The sequence below is a fragment of the Zonotrichia leucophrys genome, chromosome 9 (genome assembly GCF_028769735.1).
Source record: "Zonotrichia leucophrys gambelii isolate GWCS_2022_RI chromosome 9, RI_Zleu_2.0, whole genome shotgun sequence".
Classification (NCBI taxonomy): domain Eukaryota; kingdom Metazoa; phylum Chordata; class Aves; order Passeriformes; family Passerellidae; genus Zonotrichia; species Zonotrichia leucophrys.
Genome location: NC_088179.1, coordinates 10,789,070 through 10,805,771, shown reverse-complemented (window position 1 = coordinate 10,805,771; position 16,702 = coordinate 10,789,070).

Sequence of the window (16,702 nt, the reverse complement as noted above, 5' to 3'; positions counted from 1 at the left end):
GAGTTTCAGAGGCTCAGTTTTACTCTACTAACTATTATGCTCATTTTTAAAATCAGCCATCTCCTGCAGCCCAGCCTGACTTGGATGAGACAGTGGATCCTCACCCCCACTGAAAATTAAACTGTTTGTGAGATGGAGGACAGTCAGTGTCCTGACTCATGGGCATATAAACCCATGAGATACACACTGCTGCCAGGTAAAATAATGGAAGGGTCCCTCCAGCCTGCAGTGAACACAAAGTGCTGAATGGGGACAGCCTGATCTGCCACATGGCTCCTGTGAGAGTCCAGGCCCAGCCATCAGCCCCAGAGTGGGGGCCGGCACAGCCCTGGCAGTGCCACATCACAGCAACTGGAAAAGAGCTAATGTCATCTAATGGGCATTAAACTTGTCTTCTAGAAAGCAGACATTTGCACACAGTGGTGAAGAAAAGGTACAAAAACACCTGCAGCCACTTCTGATATTTACAATAGCAGGGAAATATTAGTGATAGTTCAAAGAGTACTGAAAAATTATCCAGAGAGCAGACAAAAATAACATAGAATATGAAGCTTCCACAATTCAGCTTATTTAGTTTCTGAAAGAAAAAACACCTGACAAAAGACTGAATTACTTTGAAAAGGTACTTAAATACAGGAAAGAGATCTCGATAGTATGACCATTTCAGCCTGGCTGACAAAGGCAATGCTGTCCATTTGCTGGAAACTGAAGCAAGACAAACCTAATGTTGACATTTCTCAACTGTGAGGGCAATTAAACATTTAAATAGTTTATATCAGCAGAGATAGTGGGTATACATTTGCTTGGGTTTTAAACATGAGATTAGATATACTTTTTAAAGATAGGTTTTAACTCAGGTTTGGAAGAAATCCAGTCATGTGTATCAGGTGGTTACTGAAACACTTGAGCTGGTTCCACAGAGAGAAATGAGGGAATGGTACTGGTGGTCCTGAATATGGGTGTCTGAACATTGTCAAGTGTAGGCTCATCTCACAGACCGTTCAGCACTGAGTGCTCCTCAACTTACAATTTCTTGTTTCTCTGGAGAGGCAGCTTTATCTGATCTTTGTAATGGTGTCATCAATAATACTTATTTCCCAGAGCACAACAGGAAGAAAGCCACCTTGAAAATAAGATATGATGATGATGATAAAACTGTAAATCATATAACACAAAAAATTCAAAACTTTAAAAATATTGCCTAAATATACCTGCTAAGTTCTTTTTAAAAATTGTCATGTAGAACTCTGGGGAAAAAATAAAATATGATAGGAGGCAAGATTGTAATTGTTAACAATACAGAAACTCCGTAGAGGGCAGTTCTTCAGCACAAGGGGTTTTTTTTCGTGTGTGTGTTGCTAAAGGGAATTTCACTTTGGCCCATTGGAGAATTCCTGAAAAGTAGAAAGCTATCCCCTTGTTTTCTAGTTTGGGTCTAGGGTGGACCACAGCCTGACACAACTTTGGCATGACTTGGATAGTTCCCTGGGGCTGCTGCAACTTCCAGAGGAGCCTGCCCAGTCTCGTTTGAAAGCAGCTTTTGAATTGCAGGAGACGTACACATCAGACTCAAATCTGCTTCTTTACCTTCAGCTCAGTTTAAACTGGAATTAGAAGATACACAATAAACTCAGGAAGGAACAACTTCAAAAATATTGTTACTGAAAAATATTTTCTACTTCATTGTACAAAATACCAAGACACACGTTTTCATGAGAAAAATACGTACAAAAGACTTCCCACTAAAAATGAAAAAGAAAATGTCTGTCATTGTGAGAGTAGAAAGACTACAGAAACAGTTCTTGTGTTTGGGAGTTTGCCAATGAATCAGAAAGGGCTGGTAAAAATGCATTCATTGTGCAGAGCCCCCTCACTCTGGAAAAAACTCCTTTATTCACAGAGACAGGATTCTGCTCTCATATATAGCACGATAACTCCTGTGAAGTCAATGGGAGCTGACTTGCATTACGCAGAGATTTTTGCCCAGATATTCAGCATTTGTTTACAGTAGGAACAAGAGACTCTAACTATTGTTGAAAACTATTTCACTGCTTATTTTTAATACAAAGGGTTCAAAGTGAGGAAAGCTCAATTTGTAGGAATTTCATAACTATCAGGGGTTTTATCCATTTTATAACGTTTCAGAGTTCAGATTTTTTTCATGGACAAGTAAAAGAGCTTCTTAATGAAAGCTGGTCTGAGAAGAGATTATAAAAATGAGGTATCTTAATTGGCAAAGCATTTTCTATCCTCTCAAGCTAATACTTTGTAAACAGCAATTGACCACAGGTGCTTACTGGCAAAGTCTGTCTACAAGACATCAGTAAAGTACAGGTCTGACACATTAAAAAAGGGAGCTGCGCAAGACAGCTGGCATTAGTTCATGGATATCTCTGGGATTGGAGCAGAAAGGGCAGGGACAAATGGGAAGGAAGAGGGGCTAAAGGGGGAAAATGAAGCACAAGAGAGGCAGGGTGAGAAGTTTGGAGCCTGAAATTCAGTTTAATGATGAACCTCACATTAATTATCAAGTGCTGCTGAAAGAGGTGGTCCCTCCTCTCCCTATTTCACTGTCTCCAACCCTGGCTGTGATTTTTAGCATTGGTGCTCATTTTACCCCATAATGACCTGATTCAGAGAGCTGAACTGAAAGAAAAGGAACTATACAAGTTTAGTTCCCTGACTCAGCTCACAAGAGAGACCAGGACAGACAGTAGGAGGAACGGGACGGACTACCCCTTTCAGTAGCAGCCCACAATTAGATTGGCAGAACCACATCCTGAGTTCAGCAGGGGACTCAGGCAGCAAGCCAAGGAGAAAGCCAGCACTGGCTAAGTCAGGAGACTGAGGCTGAAATGAAGAGTCTATGAGGACAAAACACTGTTGAAAAATTGATGTTGGAGGGAATGAAAGGCCTGGAGAAGTGAGGTCAGGTTTGGAAGGAGGAAGAGGATAAAAAGAAATTGCAGGAGTTTGTCCTTGCTGCAGCATTATGTTCTGCCCTTGAAAATACATTAGAAAATACTAAATTTCACTATTCCTTTATCACCAAATTTTCTGATGCAAATGATGAGCCAATGTGCATGTGTCAATGTGCCTTCTGCTGTCATAAATAATGACAACTCCTTACTCTTATCAGTAACCAATACAGGCAGCAGGGAAGTCTTTTGCAGTCATCTAATCTTACTGATAAAAGCAGTGGTATCATACCAGCATGGCAGTACTGACATGTCTCTAGGTCATTAAAAAAACAGGAAAAAAAAGATTAAACAAAAAACAAAGCAAAATAAGACAAATGAACTTTGAACACGTGTAAGGCTACAAAATACAGTTTTTAAAAGTTGACTCATACATGGCTAAAGACAAGCAAGAAAGACTAATTTTTTCTCTAAAAGAGATACCTACAAATTCAAAAATCTTTGGCAGACAAAACTTGATTTAAACTGGTTTCAGTCTGGTATGTCTGTTAAGATATTTGTCACATAAAAGTGTTCAGCTTTTTCATTCAGTTTTCCTTCTGTATCTGCATTTCCCTAGTGATGTAAATTTAGTCTATACAATGCAGCAGTTTGTACAGATGACTCTGAAATACAATAGCTGCCCCTCTAATTTACTTAAATGGTACTGAGAAATTGTCCCACCATGGGAACTAGAATTTTCAGTTTTCCCAGTCCAGCTTTCTTACCCCAGTTGAGTCACTGAATCCCTTAGTGATCTTGAAGAAATCATTTGATTTAATTGCACCCGAATCAAGCCAGCGGGACAAGTAAAGTAAAGGGCAGCTCTTCCCTGCAAACCAAACCCCTGCCTGCAGTGGGCCTTCCCCAGCAACCAGACACCAGTGAAAGTAACACATTTCCCCTTGGGACTACTCTGAGGGACTCAAGCATTCCAAATGTGTTTCAAAACCAAGAAGATGGGTTCAAATTTGGTCTTGAAAGATATTCTTGCTAATCCAGTAATTAACATGATGGTTTTGTATAGAATAAAGAATCTTAAATATTTAGAAGCATATGATTATAGTGTTTTTAAAAGAGTCACTATTACTTAAAACATATTAATTTTCTTGTTCACTTCAAACAGACTCGATCTCAAATGTTACATTTTTTAAACTCTGGTGGCTTACTTAATGAATGCTTGTGACTCATAAGGCCTATTATTAGTCCTTCTGAGCATACATTAGCAAAAAAAAAATTATAGTAAACCAGCTTTTATGTACTGTTTAGCAGAATGTTCACAGTATTATATAGACCATTGCAATGTAGTTCCCCTTTAACTACTAAAATGTGTTGTAATCTACTTCTTTGGGTATGTTCCATTTTATTTCCTAATCCAAATAATGTGTGTTACAGATATACACCTTAGTGATGGTGGCATCAAACTGAAGTTATAAAAATATTGAACCAGCTGCTGCACAGGAACAGCTCCTGACTGATATTTTTATCTGGGGTTATTTACTAAGTCTTTGTGAGTATGTCTGCCCCTCAGTGAGAGCTAGATTTGTAAAAAAGCCAACCACCTTCCTCTCTCATTAACCACAAATGATACTGCAGATGCTTAGCATTTTTTCCATGAAGTCCTACATCCATCTGCTCCCGATAAATTCACTTGTAGGGAGTATCCCTATAGTAAGTACAATTGTGGAACTCCCACACAAAGTCACAAGGCTTACAAATTGAGATAATATCCCCTTTTCATGCTAGGAAGTTAATCTGTTTATTTATATGATTTTTTGAAAAGGAAAGTGAAAAAAGAGAACTTTGAAAATGAAAAATCAAAGTCAGCATTTTCTTTCTAGTCTGAATTCCACCATTAGTCTATTTTTGGTCTGACTTTTTTACAGCATTTTTGGTAAGACTGTGCTATCCTTACAGCAAATTATTAAATCATATTGGAATGATAAACTCTCAGCAATTGATTTTTGTTGATTTTTAACTATCCGTGGTTGTGAAAAGGCAGTAGATACACCACAGTCTATAGCAGAATTTTATTAGAAAGTATTATAGGAATGATAGAAAATAATTGGAGTTCCATAGGATCTGTGTGCCCATTTCTTTTAGGTTCTGCAGGCTCCTGCATCTTTCATTCCCAGTAAATGCTAGCAGGTTTTTTCCAACAGGGCCACCAATAAAGGCTGTTAATTATTTTTATATGTATTTTCCAAATTCTCTCACATTTGAACGAGCACGTACAACCAGCCTCCCATTCCATTGCTTCCTAATCATAATACAATCTAAAAATGTTTCTTCTACCTCCAGTTGCCAGATGCAATCCTTTGAAAGGAAGGAAATTATCCTTAAACAGAACTTTTAACTTATCTCTATCTACTTTAAGGGCAACAGTGGTTACTACAAGAGGATAAGAAAATAGAAATTTTTTAAAACATGGCAGCTTGGGAAAGTTTTTTTTAAATTCATACTGCAGACAAAACCAACAAAAATCCACACTTGAGTGCTCACATAATCAGCAAAGCTGCTGTATTTCCTCCCATGCTGGGAGAGATACTTGCCATACATGAATGGAAGTGTTTGAGCAGGAGGAGCAGGATCTAGTTCACTGAAAAATCAAAAGAAAACCCTGTCAAAATGTGGTCTGTTATAATCTCAGAGCCTATGAGGAAATCAAATCTTAAACTACAAACAAATCCTGAGTATTAAAAAAGACTGAAATGTTCTACATCCTTCTTATTGCAGATCTCTGCTGCTGCAATTGTAATGGGCACTTTGTTCTAATACCATCAATCTTCATTTTTTATTTATTTGGTAAATTGTTTGCTAACATGAGAAAAAGAAGATAATTTATAATAAAAGCCCATCTGCATAGATCTGTGCAAATATAATTGCACATTCTAATGCTCAGGCGAGGATGTATTGATTACACCTGAGATCTATTTGTTAACAAATCTGGGGCCATAGAATTGTATTTTTAAAAGTAATTCCACAACAGATAAAATAAAGTACTTACAGCCATGCTAAGGAGTAAACCTGGTTGTGATTTCTGGCAGAAATCATAGTGCAGCTTCCAGGTGTGGAAGACAATTTACGAGACAGATGAAGGAACTGTGTTTCATAAGAGCTGTGAAGAGCAGAGCTGTGTTCTCAGCATTCAAACACAAACAAAGCACAGCTGGCCACTGCACTGAGCACATCTGGAGTGCTGAGGCTGCTGCACAGCTGCTGCCCTTACTCTTCATGTCAGCATGGACTGCTCAAATTTGGCACATAGAAAAGGTCGTTAGCAGGCTTATTAGAGCTTATTAACCAATACTTGAGAGGCATTACTTCCATGTGTAACAGAAAAATACAAAGTTAATCACATTGAAAACACTGAAGGGGCTGCAGAGAAAATGGTTGCTGAGATCACAGGCAATGAATTCAAATCCATTATATATTGCCCCAAACAGTGTTCAAATAAAAACTACACCGGGAAATACTAAACATCTATCTTAAATTTGACCATGAAATACAATTATAGCTGTCTCCCCCTCCTTGGTAATTGCCAAGTGGTTGGGATGAGCTCACTAAGAGCAGATTTTTTTTGTTAGATCTTCAACCACGGTCAGGACTCACAGTGGAGTCCAGGTAGGGCAGCTGTAATATGTGTCTTGTAGGTATGTGTTTTGTATTTTAAATATTCTCAGAAGGAGACCCAATTTCAAAACTTGGTTTTCAATTAGGTCTCTTTATTTAATCATTAAGGATTCATACCACCAAGATCCAAACCCAGTTCATCTTATCTTTGTATACATACCCTTAAGTAAACTGGGAGGCACGCGAGCCACTGACTGGAAACTGTATTTAGGTTGGAGGAGGAATTGTTTATACAGCATAAGGAATTGTCAGCAATTCTTGCTAAATAATGTTCATGAACACAGACCTAAGAAATTCTGGATTTAGGGGAAGCCGGTGAGGATTCAGGTTTTGCCATGAGTGCCATTTCAATAGCAGAAAGACAAACCCTCATTTGCAGTCCTCAGCCATTGACTTTGAAAAAGCTTGTAGATCTTGCAAAAAATCATAATTTAATTTTAATTTCCTGCATTGCATTAAATTACAAAGGTGTAAGTATTTTACTTTTATCATTGTTGTCTTTCCATTTTAATAAATTTGGGACAGACTTCTTAACCTGTGATTGATGCACAGGTGGAAAATAACAACTTAATGATAGGACAAAGACTGTACTTCTTTTAGTAGCTTTTACTTTGCTTCTGGCTTATGCAGAGATTCTGTGTGCATTTACAGAGATTTCCAGGGCTGCTTCTGAGCTTTTACCCTATGAGATACATAACTGCTGTTTCCTAGACACAAGATTTTTACTTATTTTGGGTCAAATAATACATAATAAATCAGTTTGTAGAGACAATGATCTGATAAGGATTCCTATTAAATAAAAAATCCCTTCTTCCATGGTACTTTTCTAAGTTTGTGTTCAGCTTGAGTCAAGTGTGCAGGGTTCAGTACACTACTTGTTTTGCTTTTCAACAACTAATCTCACAAGAAATCCTTTTGGCACCTTGAAATCTGAATTATTCTTTTATTAGAATTCATGTCCGTTGCTCAAGACAGAAAAGAAGGACAATGTGTTTTCATAAGGGTGTGTCCTACCATACAGTTAAAATAGGCTTTTTTCTTTCTCTAAGACATTTCCCTGTTCTAAAAAGGGTTAATATAAAGCATAAAGTAAATAAAAATGCTGCAGTCTGAACTTGAAGCAGCAGAATAGCCCGAAAAATCCTTAGGGTGTCACTTAGTATTACACAGATAAGCATCTGTGACCACAGAGACTCTTATAAAAAACAAGTATTTTTAATTGAGTTCTTCAGGGCACATATACTGTGCTCTCAAGCTGTTTCCTTGGCTCCTCTTGTGTCTCCCTCCCCATTGCTTTGCTTCTCCAGTGAAATAAAAGACCTTTATGTTGACAAAATCATTTGTGTTGTCACTAGAAACAGAAAACTATACAAATGACTGTGCAGAAATCTATAAATTGTAAGTTGAGCAACTGAGAAATTGGTAGGTAACGCATCCCTCTAGAGATGGATACACAGAAGTTCATTGCAGTTGCTTTGTATGTACAGTCACTTTAGGTGCCCTGGCCTTTGCCTGCTGGTTGTAGGCTTCAGGAGAGTTTTCACTTACTGTAAAAAATAAATACATTTCTTCTAAACAGTCCAAATATTTTCATCTAGGTGACCCATAGATGTGTGGCAAAGTCTGAAACATTTATTCATTCTTATTTACCAGTTCTGCTGGAACATGCATTAATTGCAGTCTGCTAGCTATATAAAGGAAAAAACAAATTAATATAGAGGGTTCTTCACTTGATTTACTATAAATCAGAACATATTTCCAAGGAGAAAAGAAAGATTCAGGCAGCATTTGCTCTGTTGCCATTGTAAAAAACAAAAAAAAAAAGGCATTGTTCATTTAAAAGAATAGCTTTTACAGAATGAGTCTATTTTTCTCCTTACCGGAAGATTGCAGGAACAGAACACAATTAATGCATTTACTGCCACTCCTGATTAAAGTGAAGATTTAAGCTCCTGCATATCCTGTCTTAAACTGATTTCTAAATGACTTTTTTCAGATAATACCAATATGATGGTCATTTCAGAACAATACAGTCTGGAACATTGACCATTACATGGATCTCAGAATAACAAATTATCCTTGTGTCCATCCAGACAAAAACTGGAATATGTTTGTTCATACAGCTCACAAATTACAACTTTCTCCCCTCAAAATTAGTAATTTTCATTACTGTTTTAATTTACAGTTCTCCAATTAAAAATTTTCCCTCTGTTTTACTCTCAGCTAAAGACTAAACAGATACCTGTAGATGATTAAGTCCTCAATTAATTAGCCCTGCATAATATGATTGGGACAACACGCTGAAGGGTGTGCAAGATTTGTACTCTATTACTACACAGAAGATAATTTCATCACACATATCTGGTCTTAGGTCTATTAGTGTAATAAAACTAAAAACCTTGTCATATGGTAGCCATGGCCAGCCTTTGACTTCAGACTTTACCAAACATCTTCATCATCTTGCTCTTCTCACTGAAAAAGGAATAGTGAAATATCTAAGAACTTGTGCTGCATATCTGCTCAGAGAGTGCACTGAAATCACAACTACAAGCACTGAGGATATGGTATAACTACAATAACTAACTCAACAGTTTTAAAGGAGATTAAGTTTCAGAACTGATGCATTCACTTCAAAGGAGTTCAGTTTCTTAAATTTAGTAAATCTCAACTTTTTTTTTTTTTAATACAGAAGATATGGAATCCTAAAATCAGGGATTTACAGAAGATAGGGAATCCTGAAAACCAATAGCAAAAGCAATAAAGTAATTCCCTTGCAATAAGAGATCAACATTCACAAAGCCAGTAACTTTAATGCACTTAGAGAAAAAAGTAAAATTTGCTTACAGATCATCTGAGGTGATTCATTGCTTAGAATTGTGTTTTCAGGTTCATATCAAAATTGGAAAGTGAATCTGTCCCTACATAAACTAGGGCAGATTCTCAGTGTTGTCATTCTGCAGAGCCTGTTCCTTTCACAGCTCTTAGCTTTGCAGATGAAAAGGAGCTGTTTAAGGTGAGGAAACTGTTGGCAGCAAAATAAACTAGCTTGGCAAAAGATCAGGAGGTTTCAATCTCTTGGCAAGAAATCAAAGTTTCCTTCCTTTCTTTGTTTAAAACAACTTGATCTGCCATTCTCTGAACAAAGCATATGGAAAATTCTGAAGAGATTGTCCATTTCTTTATTCCTTTCCCTGCCTGGAACTGAAGTAACCTAAGAGCCTTTAGAAAGCCCAAATATAAAAATACATACTCAGTTTTGGTTCTCATGGGTAGTAGATACTGGATTAGAATTATGAATTCATGAATTATAGGACTTTTCATCCAGGATCTCTCACATTTTCATTCACACCAAAAAGAATGCAACATCTTGATTTAGTATTGGCACAGAAAGATGGTGAGAGGAGCAAAAATGTGAACTGCAGAAATGAGAAAAATCTTTTGGGGTGGTGGAATTTAGGAAAGCCAGTATTTGAATATTTATCCATTTCTTGATTTAACAGAGTAGAACTCTCATTATAGGATGAAAGCATGAAAATTCTTAGGTTGTATCAGACAATATCATTATCAGCTTATTTTAAGCAGCATACAAAGTATCCTTACAATTTAGTAAGAGCACATTTTCTGATTTCTTCCTCTGTACTTGACGAAAAGATGCAGTTGAGCATTACAACTACAGAACACAACTTCCCACATTTCTTCAAAAAGTACTGAGAATGTTGCTGCTTTCACTATTTATTAAATAAAATCAGATGTGAGTATCAATAGATGCATAACTGTAGAATCATTACAGCTTCTCACAACCTCTCAGAGAATTCATCCTCTTTAATGCAATACCTTAAAATTGAAATTTTTAGCTGTCCTAATCAAATATCCAGAATTAAGTCTTTGCCTTCACTCTATGCAGCAAGATATTTATAGGTCTCTTCAAACCTTACTTAATATTAGGATGAATGCTTCTATGTGGATGCTGATTAAAATAGCCTGCAACAGTGATACAGTTTATTTACAGACATGGACAATAGTTATACTAAGGAACTGATGGATATCTCCTTTTTGCTTAAGAAAATATTCCTTAAACTACAGCCTAATTTTTAATACATATTAATTTCCTATTTCTTATCTTTTTGGACACCAGATAATTACTGATGTATCATTATCTTCTCAAGGTAGTTCTGTTTTTACCAATTTTGTCACAGTTTTGGGATCAAAAATGGCCTCTCACATGTGTTTGCAAAATTGCATTAATGTATCATGTCCTAGTAGGGAATAGGATAGAAGTTAGCCTGGAGGATGGGATGAAACCTTGTAAAGAACAGAAAGAAAAAATTCCTCTATTCTTCAAAAAAAAATTGCCTAATGATTGTTGTCAAACCAGATTCACAGTTCTTGCATAAGTAGGATAGAATACAACAGATTTAGACCAGATGCCATATTTGAGATTACTGTTCTGTCAACTCGTCCTGTACAAGTTCACCAGACAGTTTCCTCCTCTTGTTCATGACATCCTGTTGTCATGAACAAGACATTGTTCATGGTGTTTGTTGTTTAAGGTATTATGTTTTGGAAACAGAAGCAGAATTCTTTTGCCTTGTTTGTAAATCAGGCCTCTTTCAAGTTGCTGCAGAGTAACAGGCTAAATTGGAAATTGGTGCCAGCGATTCTTCTTTATGATCCTGGTCTTATTATTACTAGTAATTATAATAATTATCCATACATCTTACTATGAATTTAATTCCTTCCTACAAGGAAATGCACTAACAGGAAGGCTTTAGAGCCTTCCTATTTGGTCCTGTTGTAGACATTCTCTCATTGGTTCTACTCCAATCATCCATTTTTATCAAGAAATAGCTGTACTGTCAGTCTAGAGAAGCCATTCCTAACATGGGACTGAAGTGACTCCATGCATTAGGAAACCTGACTTCCTTCTGCCCACTTTCATACTCCCAAAGCCACTCCTGCCTTCCATGCTGCTGATGGCAGCAGCAGCCTCAAGCCCTCGTACCACTGCAGTGCTGTGCTCTGCTCTGTGTCCTCTGAGAAGTCCCAAGAGATGGGAATCATTTCCCTCTTTGTAGTTCCATCAATGTATTTGCACAGACTGAGCACTGCAGAGCAGCACTGGAGTTAAAAGACAGCTTCCAAGGCTGTCCAAAAGGTGTGCAGAGGGAACAGAATGTATTGCTGCAGGAATGTTTGCAGGGAGGAGTGATTCACAAATCTGCTCTTACTTGCAGTAGCCCTTTTACCCCAGCCATTCAAAAGTCACGAGACATGTCTAGCACATCCCATGTCATGCCTGCTTGAAGGCTTGCAAAGCAAACATAATTGAACATTCCTGTACAATAGCTGTTTTTTTAAACTGTTACTTCACTATTGTTAACTGAACTACAAGTTATGACAAGTGATGTATCCATAGTCATCCCTCTGGCATTCTTTATAAAAACATGAATCACGGAAACATTCATCATGAGGAACTCCCATCATAAGGACATGTACACAGTGTGTCGTTCAGCCTGGCTGTATCTTTCCACTCTGTAAAATGTAACTGTCAGAACAACTTCAATGAATTGTACAGGCCAACATGTAAGTTTGGTAAAGAGCAACTGATAAAACACATGTCAGAATTCATTAGTTATGTTTAACTTCGAGTAATGCTTGTGTACAGAAGAAAAATGAAATTTTTCTTTCTTTGTAAGTCATTCTACCAAACACTGTAATAGCACCATATCAGTGTACATTAACCAGAAAACAAAACACTAGGAAGAACTGGCCAACTAACAAAGGTCAGACATTGTAAAACATGGATAAAGAGCATCAACAGGATAAAACAACTACTAAACCAGATTGTGCCTGAGCTTGGTCAACAGGAAAGGGAGGAATTAACCACTACAGCTGCCCCAAAATTGTCAAAAGGAAAGGAATAGACCTAACATATCCAGAAGCTCTTTCAAAAATACTCACAGGGGTTTTTTCCCATGTTTTTCCCCACAAAAGCATTTCACCACTTTGGGTCAGTGCTAAATAGTACTGACAGCTGTTGTTTATGGTACCTTTAGCCTGCCCAAGATACAGAAGTAACAGTAAGTTTCCCTGAAAACTGAAATGTCTTCATTCACAATTGTGCCAGTTTTCTGCAGGTGACAGGAGAGGATACACAATGGGGTAAGTATAAGGACCATCTTTTATGCCATATAAAAGGAAAGGAACTCAGGAGAAGGGTGCTACCTACAGACATCAGCAGGCATGTTTTCCCATGGATAAAGGTACTTGCATTCCAAGAGACACAGTGACACCCTCTGTGCTCTTACTCTTCTGCTTTTCCAGGCAAGAGGTGCCAAAAAGTTTTCCACTCCCCAAGGAAGAGTGCTAACAGGTAAGAATTTTACACTAGCTCTGCTCAGGTTCACACAGTTATATAAGTGAAACTCAGGAGAAATACCAAGCAATGATTTCATAAGAAACATTATTCTTTTGGTCCTTTTTTTTTTTTTAACTAAATACTAGATTGAATGTTCCTTGCTGTAATGAGGCAGTGCTGAATCATAAAATGTCCTGTGCTGAATTGAGCTGGTTTGCAGTGTCTGTCCATGCTCTCCTCACTGTGCCCATGCAGCTCCCCAAGGCTGCTGTGGCACAAAGCTCCAGATGCACTCCCTGAGCTGCCCTGACCACAGGGGACCTTTACCCAAACATTACACATCAGGTCTCAAACTGGAAAGCACCAGTACCTTCTTCCACCTGCACGTTTCAAAATGGATGTGTCTGACACAGGAAAAATGTACACTTTCCTTTTAGCAGAAGTCCCAGAACTGGAAGGATTTTCAGTGCTTCTATAGAGCTGTGAGCCATAGTTGCTAAGATCTTAAATTTAAAATCCTATTATGGAGGAAAAAACATTGTCTATAATAAAAATACTTCTACAATTCATTACAGCATAAAGAGATTAAATGTTTTGGTATTAAAAACTAAATGATAAAAAGATAAGAACTATTGTCATAACATTAAATAAGCAATTTATACTTTTTAAGGTAAATAACATCAGCATACTTACTTATCCTCATCATAGATGTGGATATTCAGATCAGAAAAATGTTACAGATATATGATTAAAAGCAGTAAAAATGAGAATATTTTAAATACAGTATTATAAGTATTTTGTTTCTTAAAAAAATGCTGATATTAAAAGTATATAAAACCATGCATCACTTTATAACTACAACTGTACAATTTCAGGCATCTGCTCTAAGTACAGATCTCATCTTACTTCTGTATTGGCATTAGTTTATATTTGAAGAAATAACTATCTCAAGTATTATATTTGTTATGATGCTCTTAGCTTAATGTAAAGCTGCCTTCCCTAATAAAGATGCCACTTTGAAGATGTGCCAGGAATTTGCACACAGGTTCCTATTACTAAATCTATTTCATACTGGAATATAAATGTGAACTACTTGCTGCAGCACAAGGTGTTTATTGAGCCTATGTGATGGAACAACTGAAGGTACTCAGTGCCACTGAGAAATAATCTCTGTGAACAATTATTTCATTAGGTAAATATTATAATAACAAGCATCATTTGTCTCTGTGCTCAGTGAAATGAGGGGAGTAATGGTAAGGGGAACAGAGGTAGCATCAAAGAAAATCTGGACTTGAGATTCAAGGGAAAGGTCTTTCTCTTATACCTTTCAGAGGCAGCAGGAGTGTTGTTGAACTTTAAATGATGTTCCTGTAAGAACACATCAACCGCTTGCTACAGTCAGAGTTACCAAACTGTTCCAGCAGCTGGGCTGAGAAAAACACGGCAGCGAAGACAGCACTGTTTGTACAATGCCTGCAGAGTGGCCAGGGCACCCTGGAACCTGTCACAAATGGCATTTAATGCAATAGAGTTCACAATTCAGGTTTTTAGATTATATTAGCACTCAAATGCATCTTGTCTGCTGGAAAATGAGGCAGCCGAGTGAGACACCACAACATTGGCAAAGCAGGAAAAAGGGAGACAGCTAGAAGAAAAAAATTGCAGTTTCAAATTACATAATTTCCTTTTGCCACAACAACTCAAGTAATCCACAACCACATGGCTATTTTCCTCCCCCAGTCATCCCTTATTTTCTATCATAAACATCCAGTGACCTGGTCACTACTTTTGACTTGGGCCCTGCTCTTGCAACACTTGCATATTCATTTAAGTTTACTCACACAAGTAGCATCTTTGGTTGCAGTAAGACAATTCATTGAACATGTAAATCTTTTGGGATTGCTGACTTTTTGTTAAGGTGAAGCAGGTTGTTGAAAGAACTTTGCTCCTGGAAGTTTAACAAGGAATTTTACAGTAGCAGGAAGAAGGAAAGAACAAAGTATTTCACAGATTCTTTAAAAAAAGGTGAAAATAATTTTTAAAAGACTCACTGAAAGTGCTAATGGGAATACAGAAATAATTGCCCTGCCTCCCTTCCAAGGTGCAAAAAGAAGTTGTCCATGTTGTGAAAAGTGAATTTAGAAAATTAAAATGAATATTTCAAACTAACACATTCTTCTCTGTCATACACTGTGCCAAACTGTGCATTATCAGACTTTGATGTGTTACTCTGAATGATTCATGAAACACTTAACATTATGGATCTCACTGATGCACATCCTGCTGGGATTACTGACACCACAACATTTCTAAAACTAAATAACCCAATGTTAAGCCCACAGGGTGTCCCAAATTCACAGATCTCAGTATTGCAACACATTTTGAAAAATGCAGCCTTGCAGCACCCACTATCACTGGGAATATGTGATTCTAACAAGACATTAAATTCTGGTTCTGTCTGTACATAACCTCTTTCCAAATGGCAATTTAAAACTCAGTTATGCACTGGAAAACCTATGGCCATTTCAGAGGATGGTTCTGCTTTATGGTTCTGGAGGGTTTTTGAAACAGCTTTTTCATTGGATTTGAGGTATATCAATTCAGGAGAAAGGTTTGATGCCACTAGCACTAACATGTCTCCCCTAGCTGCAATCAGGTGGTGGTTTGGGTTTTGTGTAACTTTGTGTTTTGTGGGCTTTTTAAAATGCAGGTAAGAACAAAGTTTTCTATCTTGGCTTCTTAAATATACTACTCTAGTGTATTTACTACCACTGTAAGAGCTTTCTACAGGTGGGAGCAATGAGAAATAAAATCAATGGATGTCAATAGTGGAAGCACTCTTGTAAATCCATGCCAGGATGACATCACTCTTCTCTCAACCTCCTCTGCTTTTCACCATCTTTCAGGATCATCCTTCTCAATTAAAAAACCAGAATTCCACTTATATTGTTTTCAATTATTTGACAGAAAGTCTCCATTCAAAAGGCAGACAATTTTATGCTCATAATTCATAAACAGAATTACCCACTAATCCTAAGTAAAACTGTTCTTGATTTTTCACTTCAATATTAAGTATATAAAGCACCGGAAAAGCAAATTTAAAAGGAAAAAAGAGCAATTCTTTTTCTACTCAGAACAACACAAAGTATTACCAATGTATTACTTAGCTGTGACTAAAATACTTACAGTATTTAAAATTAAGAGTTTGGGACGTGCTATTAGGTTATAAATAAATACCAATACCAGTGTTCCACATGACAGACCTGAGTACAGAAGACATTGTATATACAGGTTTTCCTCCTCTGAAACAGACATGTGAGTTCATACCAGTGTCTAGCCAAAAGCAGTCCTTGAGTTCAGTAAGAAGTTTGCTGTATGAAAAACAGAAAATGGGGCATTTGCAGCCTCCAGGTCTCCAAGGAATGAAGCAGCTTCCACTTCCACTTCAGTCAATGGAAATTATGGCTGGATAGATGACAGTGACCAGCATGTGCAGGGTCAGTTTTAAAAGTTGTGCAAAGAACAACTGCCTATTTTCTTATCACAGAAAATCAGCAGGAGGCATCTCATGAGTAATACACTTCACCAGGAGCAAGTATTCATAGCAATATTCCCAAGTAATTCAATTTAGGTTGTCATAAAATTGAAAAATAAAAACACTTCAAAATTTGCATTAGAATCAATAAACATTTGAAGATAGTTTCAACTTGCATACATAACTTTTTCACCATTACACCACTCAACAGTATAATGC